We start from the raw sequence: 25,025 nt of genomic DNA on the forward strand, positions 1-25,025 counted from the left end.
GAAAGATATATTAAAGATTGATAATTTTGAGTACTGTGTTGTGGCAGAGAACATTTCTATACGAGTATTAGAGGCTTTCTTTAATACATCATGATCTTTGACCCATGTACTGTGCTCATTTAAAACCAAAGGTACTTTACCATTAGGTTCAAGAGCGTCGACTTACCGAAAATATGTGGGTGCATATCAATGGCGGGCCATGTTAGCCGATATGTTTTCAGAAAATTCTTGATATTTGACCGATATATTTTTAGTTAAAATCTTTTATGAACAATGTCATAAAGGCCAGCGTAATGATAAAGTAAAATATACCAGTCCTATAAGGATAAGTTGGGGATGCCTTAGCTCAGTCGGTAATACGGCTGACTTAAACGCAAGAGAAACGGGTTCAAACACAGGTCCAAATTAAAAATCTTGTGGGTGCCGGAGCCCTGGAGCACCCACGTAGTCGGTGCGCATGATTAGGTTTATATCGGCCTAAATGACCCAGAAGCTTAGAAAGTGTGTTTGTTATGTAACCTAAACCTATGATGTATACACTAAGATGAATCAGACTGAGTCCTTTTGTCTGACTTTTCTTATAACAAAGAAACTACATGTCGAAATCTCCCTACAATCACTGTTGACTTATCTCCTTAATGCATTTATCAACGAAAGCTGGCACGAGTTGTCACTGTAACAAGCAATATATGTCAGCCTGACACAAATGAAAACAGACGGTATACTTTATCATAATACCAATCCTCTGTCTCCTTTCATCAACATATATTACCGCTATACCTTATTTTTGACTTACTGAAACACTGAAACTTACAACATGGATAATTTTTGTTAAATAAAGCTTTATATGCCTATTTTAGAGGCTTCTGTTTTTGTTGTAACAGGCTAAATTAACTTCTCTGCATATGAAACTTGTCACTGAGAATCGACACTAACCTTCCACGTATGAATGTTTTTTCTCGTGTGCGCGCAGGACTACTAGCTTTGCCAGACTTTAGAAGTGTCAAAATCTCCTGAGTATCAATGTCTCCCTAGATGACCCTATATATATATATATATATATATATATATATATATATATATATATATATATATATATATATATATATTGTCGCGGGTAAAATTTTGACCCAACTTGTTTAGGTGTTTTGCAAATAACCTGTACATCCACGACGAGTTCTCATCTACGTACGTTTCTAAAATTTACTCAAATCAGTTATTACACGAGTTCTATCAAGACTTATTCCTAATTTTCCCCCTTTTACAAATTCTGTGGAATAGCTCTATTTCTTCGAAACTTAGAAAGAACACAGATGTTAAGAAGTGTCTGGCTCCCTTCCGTTTCAGACATTCTTCCCAACCCTTACAACCATGACATGATATTTTCCTCTTTTAAAAGAACTTCTCCGTTTTACTATAAATCATCTCGCCATGCACAACCGTTGGTGCAACCTACTGACTTTAACACTTGGTTTACTCCATTCCTTATATGTCGCTATTACTCACCATATCTCATACCAATTTTACCAATCTCTTTTAGAGTATTACACCTAGTATTAAATAAGAATATATTTAACGCTGACTCAATACGCTTGTACAGCTGTTGAGTCTGAGCTTTGAATTGAACACTGGTAGCGACTATGCGTCATCCTCTCTGATGTAATGTACAATATTAACTGGTTGTAGTTGGTACCCATGTCTGTATTTTTTATTTTTACTATGCGTTATATTTGTGAGGGTGTGAGCATTGGAAAATTATCAGTCACTGGAATTGAGGCAAGCCTATCCTGCGTCCTATGAGATCATCCCCATCCAATTAGACTTCACCAAATGGTTCAAACTATTACCTCATCGGTAACCAACCAAACTCTTCCAACTTCTGTCCCTACGCAAGTTCACGGTGTAACTGAACTGCCGCAACCAGGCAGTATGTTGGATATACCCACACCAATAACTAATCTTCGCCTTATCTCCATTTGCATTCAACTCACGGTGTGAGGGCCAATGGAACACAGACCTCCACAAAAAGCGACAGAACGTTCTTGGTTGCCTTTCTAATTTGAAGTATTAACGAACCTCTATAAAAATTGTTGGGGAAGTAGCGCCGGATTGTGAAACTTGGATATTTATATAGGCACATATACTAGTTCCTAAGTGACGTCTTGGCCCGACTACAGTAGATCCCATAATGTTGGAGCTATGGAAATTTAAAATTGATTTTTTCATGTTTTCGGCAGCCTTCCAAAGGGAAGCCCTTGTACACACAGGTTGGCCTATACATTTTGTCTTATCTTGGTGTCAGGAATAATCTCCCAAACGTTGTCGGCGTTGTTTTAAAAGGTGGGGTGCTGACTGCCACAGCCAATTATTGGTGCTGATTGCCACGACTGGCGCTGATTGCCAATATCAAGGTGCTGACTGCCACGATGGCGTGCTGACTGCCACGAGTCTGAGAGAAAGTTGCTAGACGTAACATTACCGGACCCCAAGAAGCATGAATGAAACTAGATGAACCTTAGGGTCGTGTTGTTCAGACCAACACCTAATAAAGGTAAACATAAACATGTCTCTGTATGTACACTCATGTCCAAAATTATTGTCGCATGACTATAAATATGTTGTTCTAGTAATATAATTTGATAACGAATTCGCCTGGTATTTCTTATAATGTTAGTATTTTTATAATCGGCAAAGACAAGTATGTGGTAAATTTCATGTCGAAAGAGCAGTAAATAAGAACAATAAAACGAAAATAAAATTTCTTGCCCATTTAGTTACATTTTATTTTACTCATTATAATTTTCGTGTTTATAATTCTTTTCCTATGAAATTTACCACAAATATACATTTCCTGATTATACACATAATATCAGTATTAAAAGTACTCTGCAAAATTATCAAATTATATTCTTACAAGAAGTTATAGATATGCGACAATAATTTTGGACATGAGTGTACTTTTAGTTTTGTCAGGGAGCGGTGCGTACAAAATTGGTACGATTTATGTATTCTCACTTGAACTCCCTATGTCAGCATGAACTGTGTACAGCTGCGTAAATTGTTTCGAGCAGCTCTTGAAAGTTCCATCAAAAAAGCACTGCTGGTTGTCCCTCACAAAGGAAGTTCAGGAGAAAGCACTCGCCTGCAGAGAAACTAAGCATGCCATTTAAAGTCCCAATTCATGTTGATTACAACAAGCTAATAAAATTCCTGTACGGTTGAGAACGGTTCGACATATTCAACTTGGAAGTTTATATGAGAAAATGAGTATATACGCATTTATACGCGTTAAGTACAACATAATTAGTAACGAACATTGACATACGAATTGAAAGCTATCGGAAGTAACAAAAAAAAAAAAAAAAAAAAGGTTTCACAATAACTAACGGGTTTGTTAGATACAATTAGTCATTACATTGTTCATAATAATCATAGGTTAGAGATTAAAATTGATCACTGAGGAAATGACGCAGGCAAAAGACTCCCTTGCACCATGAACATTTTATATGTGCAATTGCGTTGCATCCGTCAAGGGAACAGTTCGCAGAACCAAAGCAAAAAGCAAATTCGACAAGTGATTCAAAAGTTATAGGTCTATAATTTGTTCGTAACCTGCCTTGTAGAACGCAAACTGAAACAATCCAATGTATCGCGGTGATCGGAAGTGATTCGTATGGACACGAACCTTATTTGACTTTTTCGTTGGTACATTATAACGTCCAGATGAAGATTCATACTATGTACAAATCTCCTGCCATAATCTTTGATTGATCGGAATCAAAACACATCAAATGGTTGCACAAATCGTGTGCAATTCTTTGGTATTTTCTCAACCATTACGTCTTTGCCATCCGTCATGCAACTTGTAATGGACAATTTGTATGTGAATGGACTCCAGCGATCAAGCAATAGTAAGTTCAAACCATCAGGCTTCGTCATGGGAGAGAATACTTAACGCATTGAAACGTGCATCCACTCATTTTCTCATATAAACTTCCAAGCTGAATATCTCGAACAGTTCTCAACGTACAGGAGTTTTAATACCTGTTGTACTCAGCATGAATTGGTCCTTCAAATGACATGCTTATTTCTCTGCAGGCGAGTGCTTCTCCCAAACTTCCCTTGTCAGCTGGCTTCAGACCATCATATCGCTTAAATAATACAATAAAGCAATTAATATAAACAACGAAATGTGCAAATTGTACATATAACAAAAAAGACAATCCCTTTATAAACATCCAAGTGTATGTCGTTCCACTTAGTGAGCAACTTTGTAACTTATAGGATGTTACTTAGATTTGCTGTGATAATTACTAAATTAATCCCTAATTAATCTCTACTAAATTAATTAATAATCATAAATTTAGTATGAGGGATTCATTCCGCTCTTTCCAAATACAGTTTCTCCCAGGTTCGTGGCAGTCAGCACCTTCATATTTGCAATCAGCGACACTCGTGGCAATCAGCACCAATAATTAGCTGTGGCAGTCAGCACCCGTGGCAATCAGAACCTATCCGTTTTAAAACACCCTATCTCTCTCTCTCTCTCTCTCTCTCTCTCTCTCTCTCTCTATATATATATATATATATATATATATATATATATATATATATATATATATATATATATATATATATATATAATATATAACTATCCCCAATACTTTAATATAATTTTTGTCGTAGGAACAGTACCGTTTGTTAGTTAGTTAGGCTTGAGTTTAGCATCCCTTTCAGCAGTAAGACTATACGAGACATGGACTACATCTTCACGTGGGATCTAAATCAAATGAGCTATTGCCGGTAATCGAAGCCAGGTCTTCCAATCCTAAGGCGCGTACACTATCCACATAGCCACGAGTATAGTTTGTTGTCATTCTTGCTTGAACTTCTGCTACTCCCGGCTCTAGTACTGATGCGTATTTCTGGTTACTTGTTGCTGCCTCGATAAAAAAAAAAGTGAGATCTTTAAGTTTTACGTTCCACGGTTATGCCGATTAGGCTAAAGGAAACGGTGATGATGAGAGATGAGTGAAATGGTGGAATGAAGAAAGTGGGAGGATACGGGAGAACCCGAGAAAACACACGAGCACGGTGTTTGTCCACCACAAAGTCCACACGGCGTGAGCTGGGGTCGAACCAGGGACCCCAAGCACTGGAGGAGAACGCTCTACCACTGAGCCGCCGCGCCCCCAATAAGTCACCCCCAAGTATAAAGTGAACTTAGATTTTCCGTTGTTAGGCACATTGTTACCTGCCTGTTGCTCAGGGGCGCCGGAACCGTGGGGGGGTCAAGGGGGTAGTTGCCCCTCCTGAAATTTTCATATGGGGCAAGATACTCGTTTTGCCCCCTCACTTTCAGATTGTAAAAACATCACACAACACTGATTATAAGAACTAAATTTTGCTTTTTATGGTAATGTGAAAAAATTATCTAATACAGATTCATCTTTCTCTTTGAAACAAGGGACCGGGCGCTTTTTCTGCCTCCATGTTAGAAAGAGTTGGGAAAAAGAATTGAAAATTCTCTTTATTTCCATTGGTGTACATTCTCAAAACACTGTAAATTCTTTTAAAAAATGTTGTTTAAGTAATCGTAAGTCTAGAATATGAAACGAATCGTCGAGCAAGATTTTGAAGCTTGAAAAATATAACAGTTTAAATGAGTATTAATAACAGGACATTTAGGGCCTAAATACATTATTCATAAAGTTAAATTAATGTTCTTACAATCAATATGCAGAGTGCAGTAAGTTTTATAGTGAGGAGGAAAAATGTATAAGGTAGGATTAATAATTCAGAGCACATAAAAAATGCGAACTCCATTGTCGTTCCGTTCGTTTAACCCTTTTACTACCATTTTTTTCGAAGTGAGAAACATTAATATATGGCTATTTTAAGTTGTTTTCAAACGTATAAATATATATAAAAACATTTTCCACCGTTTCGTTTTTCGACGTGGAACATTATGTATCCCGCTGATATTTTTACGTGGGACCTATATGTCCCAGTGGTAGAGACATGAATGATCATCTTGTATTTTCAATTATGATACGTATATTGTCAAAAAAAAAAAAAAAAAAAAATCGGTCGTATTTATGATTACAAATATTTTACATTTCGGCGTCCTTTTCCAAATGACAGTACATGCAACCACTGCTTTATCACTAGCACATTGTTCCTCACTTTCATTGTTCACGTTCACTTTCACTATTGTCTATTTGATCATGTATGATACATAACAATTCTGTGAACCATTAGTAGGCTTCTCTTTACTAGTGGAACATCGATTCATAGCAATAACATGCGGTAAATTACCACGGGTCCTCTGAGAATGTATCGTGGGACACATATGTCCCAGTGGAGTGAAAGGGTTAAGATATGAGTGTAGAAACAGAACACCTGTTTTAGCTCTCCTTTCAGACCAAGTTCATAAACAAGAATAAGGAAGACAGTCACTGCTTATAATATCGCAGTGGTCAAGCAATCAGTGAACATTTGCATAGTACGGATAATTTGATGTCGCTCCTGGCTTAAAGAAAAATGGATGTGCCTGTTCTCAATCAATGGATTAATCAACGGGATAACTGGCTTAGTGCTGATTTACAGAATGAAATTTTAAAGATTATGGGACATGCAATATAGAGACTTGGTAGCAGAAGTTAAAGAGTCTCCATTTTCTGCAATCATAGCCGACTAAACGACTGATATTTCAAAGAAAGAACAGTTGTTTCTGTGTGCGCTGTATTGACTCTGATTCATCAAACCCAACAAAATATTTATGGGAATGATCACCCCACATAACACAAACAGAATTCACGATCAAAGATATTCTAACAAAACAACCTGAATGCAGAAAATATACGCGAATAGTGTCATGATGGTGCAGCTATTATGTCAGGACGAATGAATGGTGTGCAGAAGATAATTTCGACTCAACATCCGAAAGCTGCAACAATCATGCATTCATTGTAACAATCATGCATTAGATCTTCCACTGCAGGAAGTAGCACGAAAATGCGAATCTTTGTGTGACGTACGGGCTATAGTGAAAGACGTTTGAAACATCAACCTGGATTCTGCAAAACGATAGACAACATACGCCGACATTGTTCTTGAAGCCTGTAAAACTATCAATGAAAGTAGTCCTAAACATTTGCTGCCTCTTTGTCCTACTCGCTGCTGTGTTAGGCGAAAATCTCTAATCAGATTTCAATTTACTACAAACGAATTCAAATCACGTTGGAAAAGAATCATCAGTATTGCAAGTGGTCCAGATGATGATCAAAAAGTAATTCTAAAAGGGTATTTAAAAAGAATGAACAAATTCGGAATGATATTTTTCTGATAGTCAGTATACGTGCTTTTGTACCTTGTGCACAACTGGCGAAATTGCTTCAAAATTCTGAAGCTTCTGCTTCTGGAGTTAAAAGAGCAGCAGCAATTCTATCTATAGGATACTCTGAGAAACCTACGAACGGACAGTGCATTTGAAAACATCTATAAGGAAGCAAAGGAAATTTCAAACAGAAACTTAAAATTGCCCACTTAGTGTGAGCACCAGAGTGAAGATCAAACAGAACACCAATTAGGTTGGAGCAGACTGATAATACTTCTATAGCACCTACTCTAGAACCTGTATCAGATCTTCCAAAAATGAACTTCGAAGTTATTGATTATTTGTTGAATGAAGTGCAGCGTCCTTTCAATCAGCCAGGCCTCAAACAACTCATAAAACTCTAGAAGATACTTTGTGAAGGAGCTATATGTGCTGGTGGGCCGCTCGCTAGAGATTATTTGAAGCAGGAATTGGGAGTTCATGCGTCGGATTTTAACCTGGATAGATTATGAGCTCATCTCAGGCTGCTTCCATCTACTTTTATGACGATTGAGTCGCTGACGACCACCAGAATATTAAAAACTATTAGTGCTGAAACCTCAACTGTTCTCAGCCTTCTCGACCAAGTTGTTAGTCTAGGGACATTCGTTCTCACTATGAGAGCTTCTTGAGCATTTGCGAAATATCATTCAGCTATTTGCGTGGTCTAAAGACATATTTGAGGACGTCCATGACGCAAGAAAGATTGGTTCATCTGCTGCTGTTGCATATGTGTAGCGACCATACTTAGATTTAAACACCATTGCAAGAGAATTCATATCAAAGACAAGCGAAAGAAAAGATACTTTTGGTCAATTTTGAAAAGAAATAAATGTAGAATTACGCAACTGAAAATGTTATGCGTTATATAACCAATTATTTAAATTACAAAATAGCACTTAAAATTCAATATAAACTTCAATTATTCCTTATTAATTGTGCCCTACTTTATTAGTGTGAAGTGAAGTGAATATAATGAGATTAGGAAGAGAGGTGAATGTAATAACAAACTGGATATACTGAATGTAGTAAGTGTAGTAAAAAATACAAATAACTGTGGATAATTAGTGTAATTGAATTTTCTATATAAATTTTATGAAGTCTTTAGTGAAATTTCCATTTTTTTAATTTCTGGCACGGTCAAGTAGGTAGAAAAAATATATTTTCTTATTTTTTACTTGATTATGTAGCCTGTTTTATAATGTTCAAGTTACTTTCTACTACAAAGTGCTACAAAGTTTGTAGTTCTAAATAGCAGTTTCTAATATTACAGTGTACTGCAACATTAGAACTGGATTTTTAAAAATATAATTTTAATTTCCTCGTTTCCAAGTGATTTAAGTAGCTTTAAGATTCTTTAATAGTGCCCGTATGACCACGTCCAATACAGTTAAAAAATATGTACCAGTATATAAAATGGTAAAAATTGTACTTACAAATATGCATTGTGAACAGTACAAATTTTACAATTTTATGTTTTTAATTCTGATTTCAGAGGTTGAAAATTTCTGCACCAGACCAAAATCCAGCACAAAACTGACAGGAGATTAATTAATCTAAAGATGTATACTAAGATGTCTCTTTTAGATGGAAATTTCACTCTCATGAAACTGTTTAAAGCTTCATTATATTATTATTATTATTATTATTATTATTATTATTATTATTATTATTATTATTTTTATTATTATTATTATTAACCAATCAAATCGAATTATTGTTACATTACAAACATATATTCGTATTATGTTACATTCCCGTGTCTATTTTCAAGACAGCAGTTTGCCCCCCCCCTGTAACGCACATTAGAAAAATAAAAAATTTTTAAACAAAAATGCAGTTGCACAAAATAGAATATTAGCTTCAGGCCCTTTAATTCGGGATAATTGTTCAGAATAGGAATCTAGCTCAGCTAAATCGGGGAGAATTATTTTTAGTATTATTATTATTTTAAAAATGACGTGAATTTATATCACATCGAAAAAGTAAATAATTACTCATCTAAGGTTCAAAATGTCAAATACAAATGTGCTAACTAAGGTTTATATAGTGATTAATTATATAAGAAAAGAAGGTAATTCTTACTGTATGATTTATATATGGTCAAATAGAGTTGAATACAAAAATCTAAGCAAGTGACTTTTCGATACAACTGATAGGAATAGAATTACAACAATCTTCAAAATAGATACAAAAATATTAACGTTAAATATATATATATATTTAAAGAACTTACCAATTTACTGTATAAATTGAATAATAGGAGATCTTCCAAAATTCAATAACGAAATACACCACCTTAAATGACCGATTATCACATGTTGATCACAATCAAAATGGTCACTAGTAATGAAACTTACTTCCAAATCCTTTTTCTTACTCAAACACACTTCACGATAAAAAAAATATATATTAACTTCATATTAGGATTTGCTCTATATAACAATTCTGGTAATAACTTCACGATTAATTATACTTGGAATTTTCAAACATTGTAAAGACCTTTTCTCCGCCGATTTTTACTTCACTTATTAGGTGATGTTGCACCTTAGCAATTCCGAACTATTATATTTAGCCCAACCCGGAGCTATTCAAACGTAGAACGAGTAGTTCCAAAAATGACCGTTGGCGCTGACAACCAAGCATACGGAGAACGATACTAAGCTTCCTCTCGACAGTAGCTGAAAGCACTACAGGGTAGGAAACTAAACCAAATTATCCGGACTCTCGAGAGACCTTTTTTTTTAACTACGGAATAGAGATTTAAATCTCTAATCGTTACACACATCCCTTCGTCCATTTAAAAAAAATGCAATATTTTTTTTATAATAATAATCTAGCTTTTTTAAGTCTAATGTCATTAATGTATAACAACCTGTAAGCTAAATGCTATTATGAAGTTATATTGTTGTCGAATAATTGTTAATTACTATTAACTACTATAAACTAACCCAAAATAAGAAAACCAAAGGAAATTAAATAAAATTAAATGCAAAACTTAAACAGAATAGAACTAAAGAAAATTCCCAAATAATAAGTATGTAAAATAAAAATAATCTACTGTATGATAACAATATACATTCATAAATTATATGTACATAACCAAAACTGCATATCTAAAATTATACAAAATCTGCTCTATATATACATACATATATTGATCTCCTATTTTACAATAAATAAGAAGCTGAATAATATGGAATATAAATATATAGAATTTTATCATCATATATAACCTCTAATATAAGCATATCTATTTGTCTTATTAACAGTTGACAAATTTAATTCTTTCATTTATTTCAAATCTATCTATGTGTGAGTATTAATAGTTATCTTGATGGTAGATTTCTTCAGATATTTCCAATTTCTCAATGACTAGATAAATTATGAGAGTGATGAGCTCATTCATTCCATAACATCCACATAATAAGGCCAAATACATAATTATGGAATAGTCGAATCAGCGACTTTACATCTTCCAATTTACATTAAGGTCTTTGTTATTCCTGAAAATAAAAGTACTTTAGTATATGTGTACACATTAATTTAAAATTTTTACAAGATAGAAACATACAAATGATAACAATCATACTACAATACCTAATGACTGAGTTCCGAAACAATACAAATAAATAACATTTATACAAGAATGATATCAATGATTTTACTATATACATATGCAAAAATGAACTATGAAATTATGATGTATTCATATAGAAATATCTACCAATACCATCACTTTTACACTAAGTTATCCCACTATAACAATTTACAGAATTGTAAACACATATCTTTATGATCGTGGTACCCTAAATTTCTTTGTTAAAGAGACGTGACATTTCCTAATATCACGCTCGTCCGAATCATTTTGTACCTGGACTGTATTTTTCGTTAACAGCTTAATAACAGTGTATGGCCCTAGCCATCGATGACATAAGCTTTTCGTAACCTTATCCGCAAGGGAAGATTGGAATTGGGACTTAATTAATAATTTATCTCCCACTCGATATGATGACACTACTCTGTTTTTGTCATATAGCTTCTTTCTACGCAGCCATGCTCGTTCCATATTCCGCAAGGCATTCAACCAGATATCTGGATCCCTGTGTCGAACATCAAGTGAATCAACATTCCATTTCACATCTAGTGGATCAAACACTGGATATGTATATACTAATTCCATCGGACTGTGTTTATGTTCTGAGTGGACAGATGTATTCAGAGAAAATTCAATTTCATGAATGCCTTTGTCCCAATGATGTTGCTTCGTTGCAAAGTATGCTTTCAAAGAGTCCTTGATCACTCGTATATAACGTTCACTTGCGTTACTTCCACTGTGGTACGGTGCGATTCTAATATCCCTGATACCGTTTGCATACAAGAAATCCTGGAATCTTGCTGATACGAAAACAGAGTGATTGTCATGGCATAAGGCGTGGATAAATCCATGACGACTCATCAACTTATATAGCTTATTTATGATTACTTGGCTAGATAAAGTTCGAAAAGGTTCTAAGAAAATTCTTTTCGTAAAAGAATCTACAACAATTAAACAAAATCGGCCAGAACTGGACTGTACGAGTGGTCCAATGACGTCACAAGACCATCTCCCGTTTGGAAACGTCTCATAGGTTGATACCAACTGTCCCATAGGTTTAGTATTCTTACTTTTGGACTTCTGGCACTCAATACAACAAGTCACATAATCTCGAATTTCTGCTATCATTTCTGGCCACGTATATCTCGCACAGATCTTAGAAGCACATTTGGAAAAACCCAAGTGCGCCCCTGGAAGAATATAAGAGTGGTAGAATTCAATGATGTTTCTTGATAAACTCCTGGGCAAACAAATCTTGTAAGGGTTCTTCAAAGCTTTAGTACGCTTGCATAGGATATCCTTTACAAGTTTATATCCCTGAACCTCCTCTCTAGTTTTCAACCTAGCAATTATAGGGCTCAATTCGGGATCCTTTTCTTGATGATCCTTAATAGAAAGTTGTGCATAAGGCATATTCCATATATTAACCATAAATAAGTTAATGACCTCTTCATCTAATGAGGGGTCTTCATTAAAATCTTCGAAATCTTCTATATTGTGTAAACGTGATAAGAAATCTGCAGGTACATTTAAGGACGAAGGTACACTCTTAACTGTAAAGTTAAATTCAAAAAGCCTATATAATAAACTACCATATCTCTTAACTCTTTTCAAGTTTCTAAGAGCATAAGCTAGACCCAAATTATCGATTCTCAACTCAAAGGGTTTATGTAAAAATGTACGAAAACGTTCCATGGTTTCTAAAGCTGCAATGAGTTCAAGAACAAAGATTGGCTTGTTTACATCATACTTTTTAAGCTTCCTAGAATAAAAACTTACAGGAACTAGTCTATTTTCAGCATCTAATTGTGAGATAGCGCCTCCAATTGAATGACTTGAGGCATCACTTGAGATAACGAAAGGCTTATTTAGATCCGGTGATTTCAATATTACATGACTTCCAAACATTCTTTCAATCTCTTAAGAGCTACATCTTGTTCTTCTTTCCACTCAAAGGGAACCTTAGGAGAACGTAGGCGACTAATTGGCTCTAAAATTTCTTGAAAATCTGGTATATACCTACTATAATATTGAGCAAAACTACACAAGGCAATTACAGCGCGCCTATTTTTAGGTCTTGGTAGTTTCCTTATTACTTCTAATCGAGCTGGATCTAAATACATTTTACCATTTTCTACTATTTGACCTAAATAGGAAATTCGTCGTTGAAAGAAACAACATTTATCTACTGACAACGTTAATCCACTCTGAGCAAGTTTACTCAGGACTAAATCTAATGTTTTCATAAGTGAATGAATATCGGAACTGGCAATTACTACATCATCTGCATACCAACTTACTCCTAGATCTTTTAGAGGATACAAAATATCTGTTATCAATTTACTAAGTAGAAAAGATCCAGAGGCAATGCCAAATGGAACATACTTAAACTCAAATAATCCTCTATGCGTGAGGAATGCAGTATATTTATATGAGTCTGGAGCTAATCTTATAGTGTGATAAGCTTTCTTTATATCTATTCTAGATAGCACAACACCTTCTGATAATTCTGCTAAGACATCTTCAATACGTGGTGTATATTGAGTATTAACTATTAGTTCTTTATTCAGATCAGTATAGTTGACAACTAGCCTCTTAGAACCATCCCTATTTCCCACTAAAAAGCATGGGAAAGCATACTCACTTGAACTAGGTTGAATAATATTTTGTTCCAATAGTGAATCTAATATTTTGTCTAACTCTCTTTGTGCAACCCTGGACATCGGATATGCCTTATGTCTAATTGGTTTATAATCTTTAAGTTGAATATTATATTGAAAATTAGGAACTTCTCCTACTCTATTACAAAATACACTAGGATACTTTATACTTAACTTTTTTATATATTCATCCAAACTAGGATCTTGTTCTAGGAGAATTGGATCCACTGTCATAGCTGGTGGTCGATCATCGTCCTTCAGGATCTGGAACATTCGGGATGAACACTCAGAATCATTTGTACTGGCAGAAGTACCTAAGTTCAGCTTGGCTGGACTACCGGGAACACTGCTTGGCTTAGCCTCCATCCATATTTCCTGACTTCCAAATAGCTGACTGGAACCTTGAACTGGACTGGCACCATCATGGAAAGCCGCTCCTCCATTTCCACCACTAGTTCTGCTATCATTAGTAGGATCGAGACATCTATTATCATTGGACCTAAATTGGAATCTCGGATGATGAAGATTTAAAGTAAATGGATCATTATTATTGTCAATACACGATACTGAGTTCGAAAAAGATGCATGTTTGATAAGAGGTTGAAGTTCCAAATCACCATCATCTAATAAAGAATTCTTCAAATATTTAGAGTTGGCAACACTACACTTCCGAGTAGCAGAAAGTTGATTAAAATCCAACAGATTTTCATTACACAAAGAAGTTTTATGTTCTTCTCTTGAATCATTATCACTGGTGTTTTCTTGCATGAAGATGGCAACACTGTTACTCTTTGAACATGATGGGAGAACATCATGTTCGGATGTTAACTCATGTTCATTCACATCTCTGGATTGTTTAAGTTCCAAATGTAAACGTGGATTTTCATTGTCACTAAGAAAAGGATTAAGTCTGGCAACACTGTGTACCGAACCTAATGTATGGTCTAAGTCCCCAACCTTCGAAGAAGTTCGATGAATAAAAGAAGTCCGAAAATTGTTTGTACCATTCTCAACTGATGTTTTCACTATAGAACTGGCAACACTGCTGTCACTCTGGACTGTAACTCCAGATGTAGCATCTCTTCTCTCCCATAAACCTGTGCATCCCATTGATTGATGATCACTATGTCCATTTGGAGAAAGTAACACCCAAGTACTGGAAGATGTTCCCGGCTCATCTAATGAAGGATGCTGTCCTCTCATCTGTTGATGGTGGGATGCTAGATGGGCCACTGATGAAGTTAGATCACTACTGGTGTGGAGATGTGATGGACCACTGATCGCATCATGAGTATGCAAGATCTTCTTTATATGAGACACTCGTGATTCTCTATCTGATATGGCAACCCTGTGCTCCATAGACCTATCAACGCGACCATAATAAAGATTAGAGGGATGAGGAATATCTTTATTAAAGGGATTTGAGGATTGAAGATCTCTGGATGCAAGATGTATCTGCTGTCCATTCGGCTCCATCTCCCTCGTAGGGGTGCACTCAGAGGAACCTACCTTAACGGTGCCCCTTACATCATCTTCCTTCCCTAAACACACATATTTATCTTGAATATTCATTAACTCAGAATTCAAAAATATATTTGAAATATTAACACTGTCACTGAATGTTACTTGTTCCTCACTTTGAGAAACACTATTAATGTCATGTAAATTGTCCGAAGACGAGTTTTCCTTACACTCATACCGTAAAGGTATATTCACTTTTTCTATTCCAAGATATAACTGATTGTTTTCAATATCTACTCGCGCCTTTAACATTTTCAATTCATTTATGCCTATCAAAAATATAGGTTTAAGTTCAGGTACTAAATAAAATTTGAGTCTATATACTTTCTGATATAATCTCACTGGTAACCATACCACACTGTCTAACTTGATTTTCGTATTTCCTACACCAACACCAATAAATTTTTCTGTGAAAATCTTAACCGGTCTTTTCAAAGATCTATTCCATTTTAAAAAGCTCTCTTTATTTACTAGCGAAGCGGAAGCACAACTATCGATGGCGCCACAATTCTGCGCACCTAAAATGTAGCCTGTTATAAAAGCCGCCACTAGTTTTCTTGAGTGCGATGCCAGGACACAATTTGCATTATGTTTTTGGCTTATATAGTTCTCTGTACTAACTTCTGGCTCTATTCTCAAGGATTGAGATCGAACTGAGGTCCTGTCAGTTTTGAAGCTAGAACCTTGCCCACTCGCAAATTTCTATCTATCACTACTATTAGTCGTAGCTCTATTAACACTAACGAATCTACGTCGTAGATCACACTGAGCTACCAGATGCAGACCTAAACATTCAAAACACCTCGGTGTTGTTTTCTTCCTTCGAATTGTAAAGTTCGACCTTTCACGCCTGGCACCTACCAACGAATTATACATGTCAACATTACGCTGGTGAATGCTGTATTTCTTTAATTCTTGCACAAATACTGGTAAAGATGAGGGTGTATTATATCGAAAAACCTCATGTCTGACTACTGGGTTCAAACCCCGCAACAATATGTCTCTCAATTTATTGTCCTGCATACCTCCATAACAAATCGTAAAACTGTCTATCACTTTGTTTACGTATTCCAACACACCTTCTGTAGTCTGTTGTAAACAGTAAATATATTTATCATAAATATGCCTCTGGCCTATGGGTGTGACCACATTTGTAAAAATTACATTTGCTATGTATATCCAATCATGTGATAACCCTATTTCTCTTAACAATTCAGTATGAAAACCACCACGAGTTTTCCCAATAGATGCCATGAGTATTGCCTCTATCGGATATATGCCTTGCTTGACAATCCGATATACCGATAACAAAAATTCAAAAATTAATAGGTCGTTACTCCCGTCACATATTGGTATAGATCTACATATATCTGTGAAGTTGTTACTAGTTATATCTACTGTTAACTTGTCAATATTGGTAGAAAAAGGTACTCCAATATTTATAAGTCTACTATTTTCCAATCCTGTTGGCTGATTAGCGTTATGAGAAATAAAAGGATTTGTGTTTTTATTTCCTTCTTTTTCTACAAACTTATGAAAACCTGGTTCCATCGGAACAGAAACTGGTTCTTGTCTCATCAATGAATTTTGTTCCATGGGACGAAAGGATTATGTGGACTTACACAAGATACGGCTGATCGAGTCGTATCGTCCTTGTTTACATTTTGCATCACGTTAGTTCCTGCTTGCCTGTCACCACGCGATGAAGAATAGCTACCAGACGTAACTAACCAAGAATCGCTATAGGTATGCAAGAAAGGATCGGGAGTTGACAATTCACTCGAACTGTTACTTTCTGTTCGTGGTCAATGACTCCTAATAAAGAGGCCATGGTCACCATTGGAAAACCCGTTTAACCACAAGCCTTCAGGACGACTATTACTGGAAGAACTCCTGTACATTTTATTGAGTTTTTTTTTTTTTTTAATATACTCCTGCTATCAGAAGGATTACAATTAATAAGGCACAGCTTTTGGATTCGATGCGTACTTAACAACAACAAAACTAAGATGTAGAATGCAACGTTTTGTATTTTTCACTTGCTTAGACCCTAAATTATTAACTTGAAGTTTACGTAATTTAAAAATATGTCTCTTGTATGTACATATACAAATAGAAACACCTCCTAACTGACCTTCTGACTGCTCTATCTTAACAAGGACACTGATTGCTAATATCATTTATCCTTACGATCATTCTCTTAAATACATTTAAGAAAACTACTCTTATAGCACTTATACAAGGTCTATCCAAAACTTTGGTGCTTGTAAGGAAAGATAATAGTTCGGAATTTAACTGTGTAACGCACATTAGAAAAATAAAAAATTTTTAAACAAAAATGCAGTTGCACAGAATAGAATATTAGCTTCAGGTCCTTTAATTCGGGATAATTGTTCAGAATAGGAATCTAGCTCAGCTAAATCGGGGAGAATTATTTTTAGTATTATTATTATTTTAAAAATGACGTGAATTTATATCACATCGAAAAAGTAAATAATTACTCATCTAAGGTTCAAAATGTCAAATACAAATGTGCTAACTAAGGTTTATATAGTGATTAATTATATAAGAAAAGAAGGTAATTCTTACTGTATGATTTATATATGGTCAAATAGAGTTGAATACAAAAATCTAAGCAAGTGACTTTTCGATACAACTGATAGGAATAGAATTACAACAATCTTCAAAATAGATACAAAAATATTAACGTTAAATATATATATATTTAAAGAACTTACCAATTTAATGTATAAATTGAATAATAGGAGATCTTCCAAAATTCAATAACGAAATACACCACCTTAAATGACCGATTATCACATGTTGATCACAATCAAAATGGTCACTAGTAATGAAACTTACTTCCAAATCCTTTTTCTTACTCAAACACACTTCACGATTAAAAAAATATATATATTAACTTCATATTAGGATTTGCTCTATATAACAATTCTGGTAATAACTTCACGATTAATTATACTTGGAATTTTCAAACATTGTAAAGACCTTTTCTCCGCCGATTTTTACTTCACTTATTAGGTGATGTTGCACCTTAGCAATTCCGAACTATTATATTTAGCCCAACCCGGAGCTATTCAAACGTAGAACGAGTAGTTCCAAAAATGACCGTTGGCGCTGACAACCAAGCATACGGAGAATGATACTAAGCTTCCTCTCGACAGTAGCTGAAAGCACTACAGGGTAGGAAACTAACCCAAATTATCCGGACTCTCGAGAGACCTTTTTTTTTTAAACTACGGAATAGAGATTTAAATCTCTAATCATTACACCCCCCAGCTGAAAAATACTTCTGATGCCTCTGCTATTGCTGCAACAGCGAAGGTTCTTTATAATAATGTGGAAACTAAGTTCCAATTACAGTAATAAGTATGGAAGTTGGAATATTTTAAAGTCCTGATAGAGATACGTTAGGACGTGGGACACTTTCTCCCAAATTGAGACTGTCCCGATAAAATAGGCGCGTATGGCAATCCTATAATGTGGCACAATTATTTTTTCTGAAAAAAAATCTAGAAGCGGTAGTTGATCTTGGTATAAGAATTTTTTGGATTTTTTTTTTCAAAATTACATCAGTTATTCTGTTTACATTTCATTAAAAGCACAAGTTTAATTAACAACTCTGCAGTACGTTATGTAATTCATTTGTTCTGAAAAAAAAATCACATGGGTTATATTTTACTTTTGGGCGTGTGTTTGTTTTGGAAGGACCTCACATACAACTCAGGTAATTTTGTTAATATCTTATAAATAACATGTGATAGGCAATAAAAGGAATCAAACTCAGTGTATGCTAATGCTAGTGTTGCAGCGTTGCGCAACGACCAAAGTATTTCAAGAAAAAAATATTATTAGCAATAGTAGTAAAGAACAGAAAAAATACTTTCTAATACTCCCATATATACTTTAAATAACATATTTTTTACTTGTATAACTGTCCGTTCGTTAATCCGTTTTAAAAAGCGAAAAACAATCCGTCACAGAGTCTCTAATTTATGTTGCGTTGCAGCGAGCATACAAGGACCAGATTCCTTCAGCGCGGCAATTGGAGCGAATGTTAAATCTCCTTTCCCCTATCTCAGAAGTTAAAGGGACTGGTCGTTGCAGTGCTTCTGCAACACAGCACGGTTTTCAGTGAACGAGAAGGTTTTTCACATTAAATAAGATTTCTGAATTTTATTTCACTACCAGTTAACAAATGGAATTTGTTTTTATGCATTCATATTTTAAATTACGGGACTATACTGAAGCAAATCAACAAATGACAATTAAAAAAAATGTGATTGCAGAATTACAAAATAAGAAAGAAAATATGTAGTAGAGCAGAAAACAAATGAAAGTAGACCCGCAGCTACATGTTAATTCTTAGCTTATATAGATAATGAAGGCTTCTTCTACAGTAGTTTATGAACCAAATATTAATAAGTCAATATTAGAATCGCCCCCTTCTGTGGATAGTATTTTACTTTATACATATTTATTTTATAAAATAAGTAGACCTATATTTTATACTCTTGATAATTTCTACATAAAACTGTATGGTGGGGAACGCCACATTGAATTTCGGACTAATTAGTAATGCTTAGGGGCGTAGCCACTGGTTCCGGACCTCCTAAAAATTTCGAAACTTGACTAACATTTGTAGACTTTCCTAACGAACTATACTTGTTTAACAGAGAAATGATTAATGTAGGCTAAATATTTTATTTTACGCCCCATCATGTATTCTTTCCTTTCTTATAAAAATGATTGTTCTATCATTTTTTCTAAAAATATAGGTGACAGTAATTAAGAATTACCGTACTTATCGTATTTTCGGGTGCAGTAGAAGACAGGTTCCATATTACGTAGACGTATTGAACCTCCCTCAAATCCTTTGGACCCCTCCCAGCTAACATTTCTGGGTGTAGAACTGGCTATGCTGTTTGCTTTGACGATCTTTGATTTTTGACTTCTGTTACATGTTACATCTGGCGGGTTTCAAGGTTTTCTTTCCAGAACATATGACATTAATAATCATTGTTTCGCCTCATGTGGAACTATTTTGTGTTCATCGTGCATTGCGTAACAACCAAGACGGATGATTTGGAATGCAGTTTTTCTTTTACACACATGTGTGTGTTGGTGTATGAATATGTGACATTCGCAATTCATATACAAGTACCTCTTTTGTATCAGCTGTTTTGTTTATTAGTAATTAGATTTAATTTTATTGTGTGTGGTTTAATTCTGTAAATAACATAAAAATTCTGAGTGAATTGTATACCATGATTTCTGTAAATAACAAGAAAGAAAAAAAGCCCAGCTTTCAGCTGAGGGAAAACTTGCAATTAAGGCTTCGACAAAACAAGCAAAGGGCAATTCAAGAGAGTGCTGGAAAAAGTCCGATTTAAATTTACAGGACATCATATGGCAGTAATGTTGTTTGCACTAGATACATTTCCACAATTTATTTTAAATTTTCCTAGATAAACTGTGAATAAAGTGTTTTCAATGTACATTTTTTTTTTTATAATACTAATCTCTGATACGAACTCTCTTCAGACTACGCTGAAAGGGAATTCGGATCACTGTCAGGGACTGAGTTTGCTAGAGTGAATTGTTCGCAATAATCTAGAAAAAATATTTAGTGAATCTACAAAGCTTCTGAAATTAATATTAGCTGTACCTATGGTGTCAGTAAAAGAAGAAAAGCTTTTATCCACATCAAAAAGAATTGACACTTTCAAGGGATTGAATGTCCCAAGAAAGGTCATCACCATTGGTTATGCTTTCCATCGAAAAAGACCTGACAATAAGAATACCAGAGTTCAACCAGCATGTATTAGGCAGATTTGCTCCAATCAAAGAGAGGAGAATGAACTTATTAATTAAATAAGGTGATTAATCGGAAAAAATGTTCTGCATTTTTTGTTATTTTTTAAAAACAGAACTTCATTTAATTTTACATGTCAGATAGCATTTGCACCTAAAGTTAAGCTGATTAGTCAATAAGTCCACTTTATATCTTCTGTCTCCGATCGTTCGAACTGCAACACCCGAAACCGCAACCCACCGGCCGCCACTGCATAAACTAGAAGTTTGAAATTCGTCCGCTATATGCCAACCACTGGATCATATTTGCTGCCATCTAACGCCACGATGTGTAACTTCTACTATTTTGTTTCAATAGTACAAAATGGAATACGAACATGTTAAGGATCGACTCCATTAATAAACGCGAGTGAGACAAACGCTTTTACTGCAAAAAGTAGAATTCAAAAATGAACTTTCTTTCAAGAGATGTAGTGTGGAGTAAAGCACTGACGTCAGTCACCGTTACACTTGAATATGTTAAGAGATTGAGTCCATTAACGAACTCGACCGAAAAGTCATTCCATCTATCTACTGTAAAAAGCAGGATTCAAAAATTCGTTTCGTTCAAGAGATATTATTTAGAGTAAAGGACTGACGTCATCTGTTACACTTGAATATGTTAACTCCATTAATGAACTCGGCCGAGAACAGCACTCTGCCTATACCCCCTTAGTGAACTCGGCCGAGATAATCATTCTAGATACCTATTGTAACAAAACAGAATTTAAAAGTTCGCTTTCGTTCAAGAGATATTGTGTGAAGTAACAGAGAGACGTCAGTCACCGTTACATTTGAATATCTCAACAGATTGAGTACGTGAACAAACTCGGCGAGATAATCACTCTAGCTATCTATTCAAAAAAACAAAATTCAAAAATTCGCTATCGATCGAGATATGTGGACAACGGACTGACGTCAGTCATGGATACACTTGAACATATTAACAGATTGACTCCATTAACGAACTCTGCCGAGATAATCACTTCAGAAATCTGTTGTAAAAAAAAAATGAATTCAAAAATTCGCTTCGTTCCATAGATATTATGTGGAATAAAGGACTGACGTCAGTCACCGGTACACTTGAATACGTTAACAGATTGACTCCTTTAACGAATTCGCCTGAGATAGTTATTCTAACTGTCTATTGTAAAAAACGAATTCAAAACTTCACTTTTGTTCAAGAAATATCGTGTGGAGTAAAGGAATGACGTCAGTCATCGTTACACTAGAATATGTTAACAGATTGACTCTATTAACGAACTCGGCCCAGATAATCACTTTAACCATCTATTGTAGCAAAATAGAATTTAAAAAATAGCGTTCGTTCAAGAGACATCGCATGGAGTAAAGAACTGACGTCATTCACCGTTACACTTCAATATGTGAACAGATTGAGTTCATTAACGAGCTTGGTCAGATAATCACTCTAGCCATCATTGTAAAAACTAGAATTCAGAAATTCGTTTTCGTTCAAGAGATATCGCATGGAGTAAAGAACTGACGTCATTCACAGTTACACTTCAATATGTTAACAGATTGATTTCATTAACAAATTCGATGAGATAATCATTCTAGCTACATACTGCAAAAACATAATTCAAAAATTCGCTTTCGTTCAGGAGATATCGTGTGGAGTAAAGGACTGACGTCAATCATGCTACCGTCGAATTTGTTAACAGATTCAGTTCATTAACCAACTTGGCCGAGATAGTCACTCTAGCCATCTATTGTAATCGTGTGGAGTAACAGATAGACGTCAGTCACCGTTACACTTAAATATATTACCAGATTGACTCCATTAACGAACTCGGATGAGATAATCACCCTAGCTATCTGTTGTAAAAAATAGAATTGAAAAATTAGCTTTTGTTCAAGAAATATCGTGTGGAGTAAAGAACTGACGTCATTCACCGATACACATAAATATATTAAAAAATTGAGTTTATTGACGAACTTCGCCGAGATAATCACTCTAGCCGTCTATTGTAAAAAATAGAATTGAAAAATTAGCTTTTGTTCAAGAGATATCGTGTGGAGTAAAGAACTGACGTCAGTCACCGTTGCACTTGAATATATTAACATAATATGATGTATTTCGAATTAGTAGGAAGAAAGCTCCAAGCAAATAAAAATTTGACATTTTTCAAGGACCTTATTTCGAAAAAGTATTTAGATAAGAGTCAAATCCAATCCCGTACATGGTTTACAATAGCCCTAAAAATCTTAAAAATGTAAAATTTGATATATTGCTTAAAATTTTGTATTACTTGTAACTTTAAGATTTTTTTTAAATTACTGTAATTCTCTGACATTAAAACAATACTGTTTGGTAGATGTAATTACAGTAAGTTCTCGGGATTACAAACTTTTATGAGTATTGCAAACTGTAACAGAATTTACCATACCTTCAGAATGGTTTAAAATATAAATTTTCTGTAAAAGGCATTGGTATCCTTACATCTATTGAAAACCACGTATGCAATTGGATGAGGCACTTATCTAAACAGTGTTTCGGAGCAAAGCCTTTTGAAAAATCAAGTTTTCAATCCCTTGTAACTTTTTTTCGTATTAATTCGAAATTCGTCAAATTATGATCATAACATTAGGCACTGAAGTACTTAGGATGTGTATTGCCCCGTCTATCTCTTTTGCATTATTACTGTTATAGTGGCCTCAAAATTTAGATATTTGTGATATTGTAGCGTTTTCGTTTAAAATGTCGATTTGAAATATGTAATAACTTGACGTAGTGTCATTGGGGAAAAAATATAAAATTTACTATTGGGTTGATAAAACTGTTGATCTTGTAGTATCACAGAGTATGACAAACAATGTATCCCTGTCGATATTTGCATGGTAAAAAGGTTCAGTATTTTTCCTTATTCATTTGTTTAAAAGTTACAAAGGTGTATGAAAATAAATGGTCTACCCTATATATATATATATAACGGCAATGGCACGTCATTCTATTACAAACGAAACAGTTACTATGTAGTGGATATTTAATTATAGGAAAAAACGGTCCCCAGAACTCCTCGTAAGCAATGCAATGACCAATTGTCAAATATTGTCGTTTAAGAAGCGCATTTATCATCAGCTCAATGATAATTATCTTTCCGTTCAAGACTAATATTTGGATTAGTTCAATTACGACCGTGTATGTGAAAGACAACAATATTTGCGTCATTATTGACTACGGGAAATTCGAAAAAAGGACAAAGTATAGACAAGAAAAGCAGAAAAAGAGAAAGTACGAAAAGAAGATTCAAAGGCAGAAAAAGACAAGTAGAGAAAGCCGAGAATTAGAAAGAATGATAAAAACTTAAACACCTGTGACACGAAATGAGAAACAAATCTAGGAAAAGGAAAAAAAATTAAGATCCATCCTGAGAACAAAGAAAAATTGAAAAAAAAAAGGACAAACTTAGGATGAAACCCCAATGTAATCCGACACATGTTAACTCATCTTTTGTAATAGAGCCCATACACGGTCCACGGTTTGTGCAAACAAGGCTGTTTGTGCAGTTTGACCGTGTATGCTGCTGTATGAACTGTTTGCGCAAACGATTGTGCAAACATTTTCCACATCGAACTCGTTCGAAAATTGTTTACACGAACATGATGTTTGGGCAATCACATGGACCGTGTATGGACATGTTTGTGGAAACACGAGCAGTGGCGTCGGAAGTATTTTTCAGCTGGGGGGGAACTGCTGTCTTGAAAATAGACACGGGAATGTAACATAATACGAATATATGTTTGTAATGTAACAATAATTCGATTTGATTGGTTAATAATAATAATAATAATAATAATAATAATAATAATAATATAATGAAGCTGTAAACAGTTTCGTAAGAGTGAAATTTCCATCTATTAAAGGCATCTTAGTTTACATCTTTAGATTAATTAATCCCGTGTCAGTTTTGTGCTAGATTTTCGTCTGGTGTAGAAATTTTCAACCACTGAAATCAGAATTAAAAACATATAAAAT

The sequence above is a fragment of the Thermobia domestica genome, chromosome 10 (assembly GCF_964235325.1).
Source record: "Thermobia domestica chromosome 10, izTheDome1.hap1.1, whole genome shotgun sequence".
Classification (NCBI taxonomy): Eukaryota; Metazoa; Arthropoda; class Insecta; order Zygentoma; family Lepismatidae; genus Thermobia; species Thermobia domestica.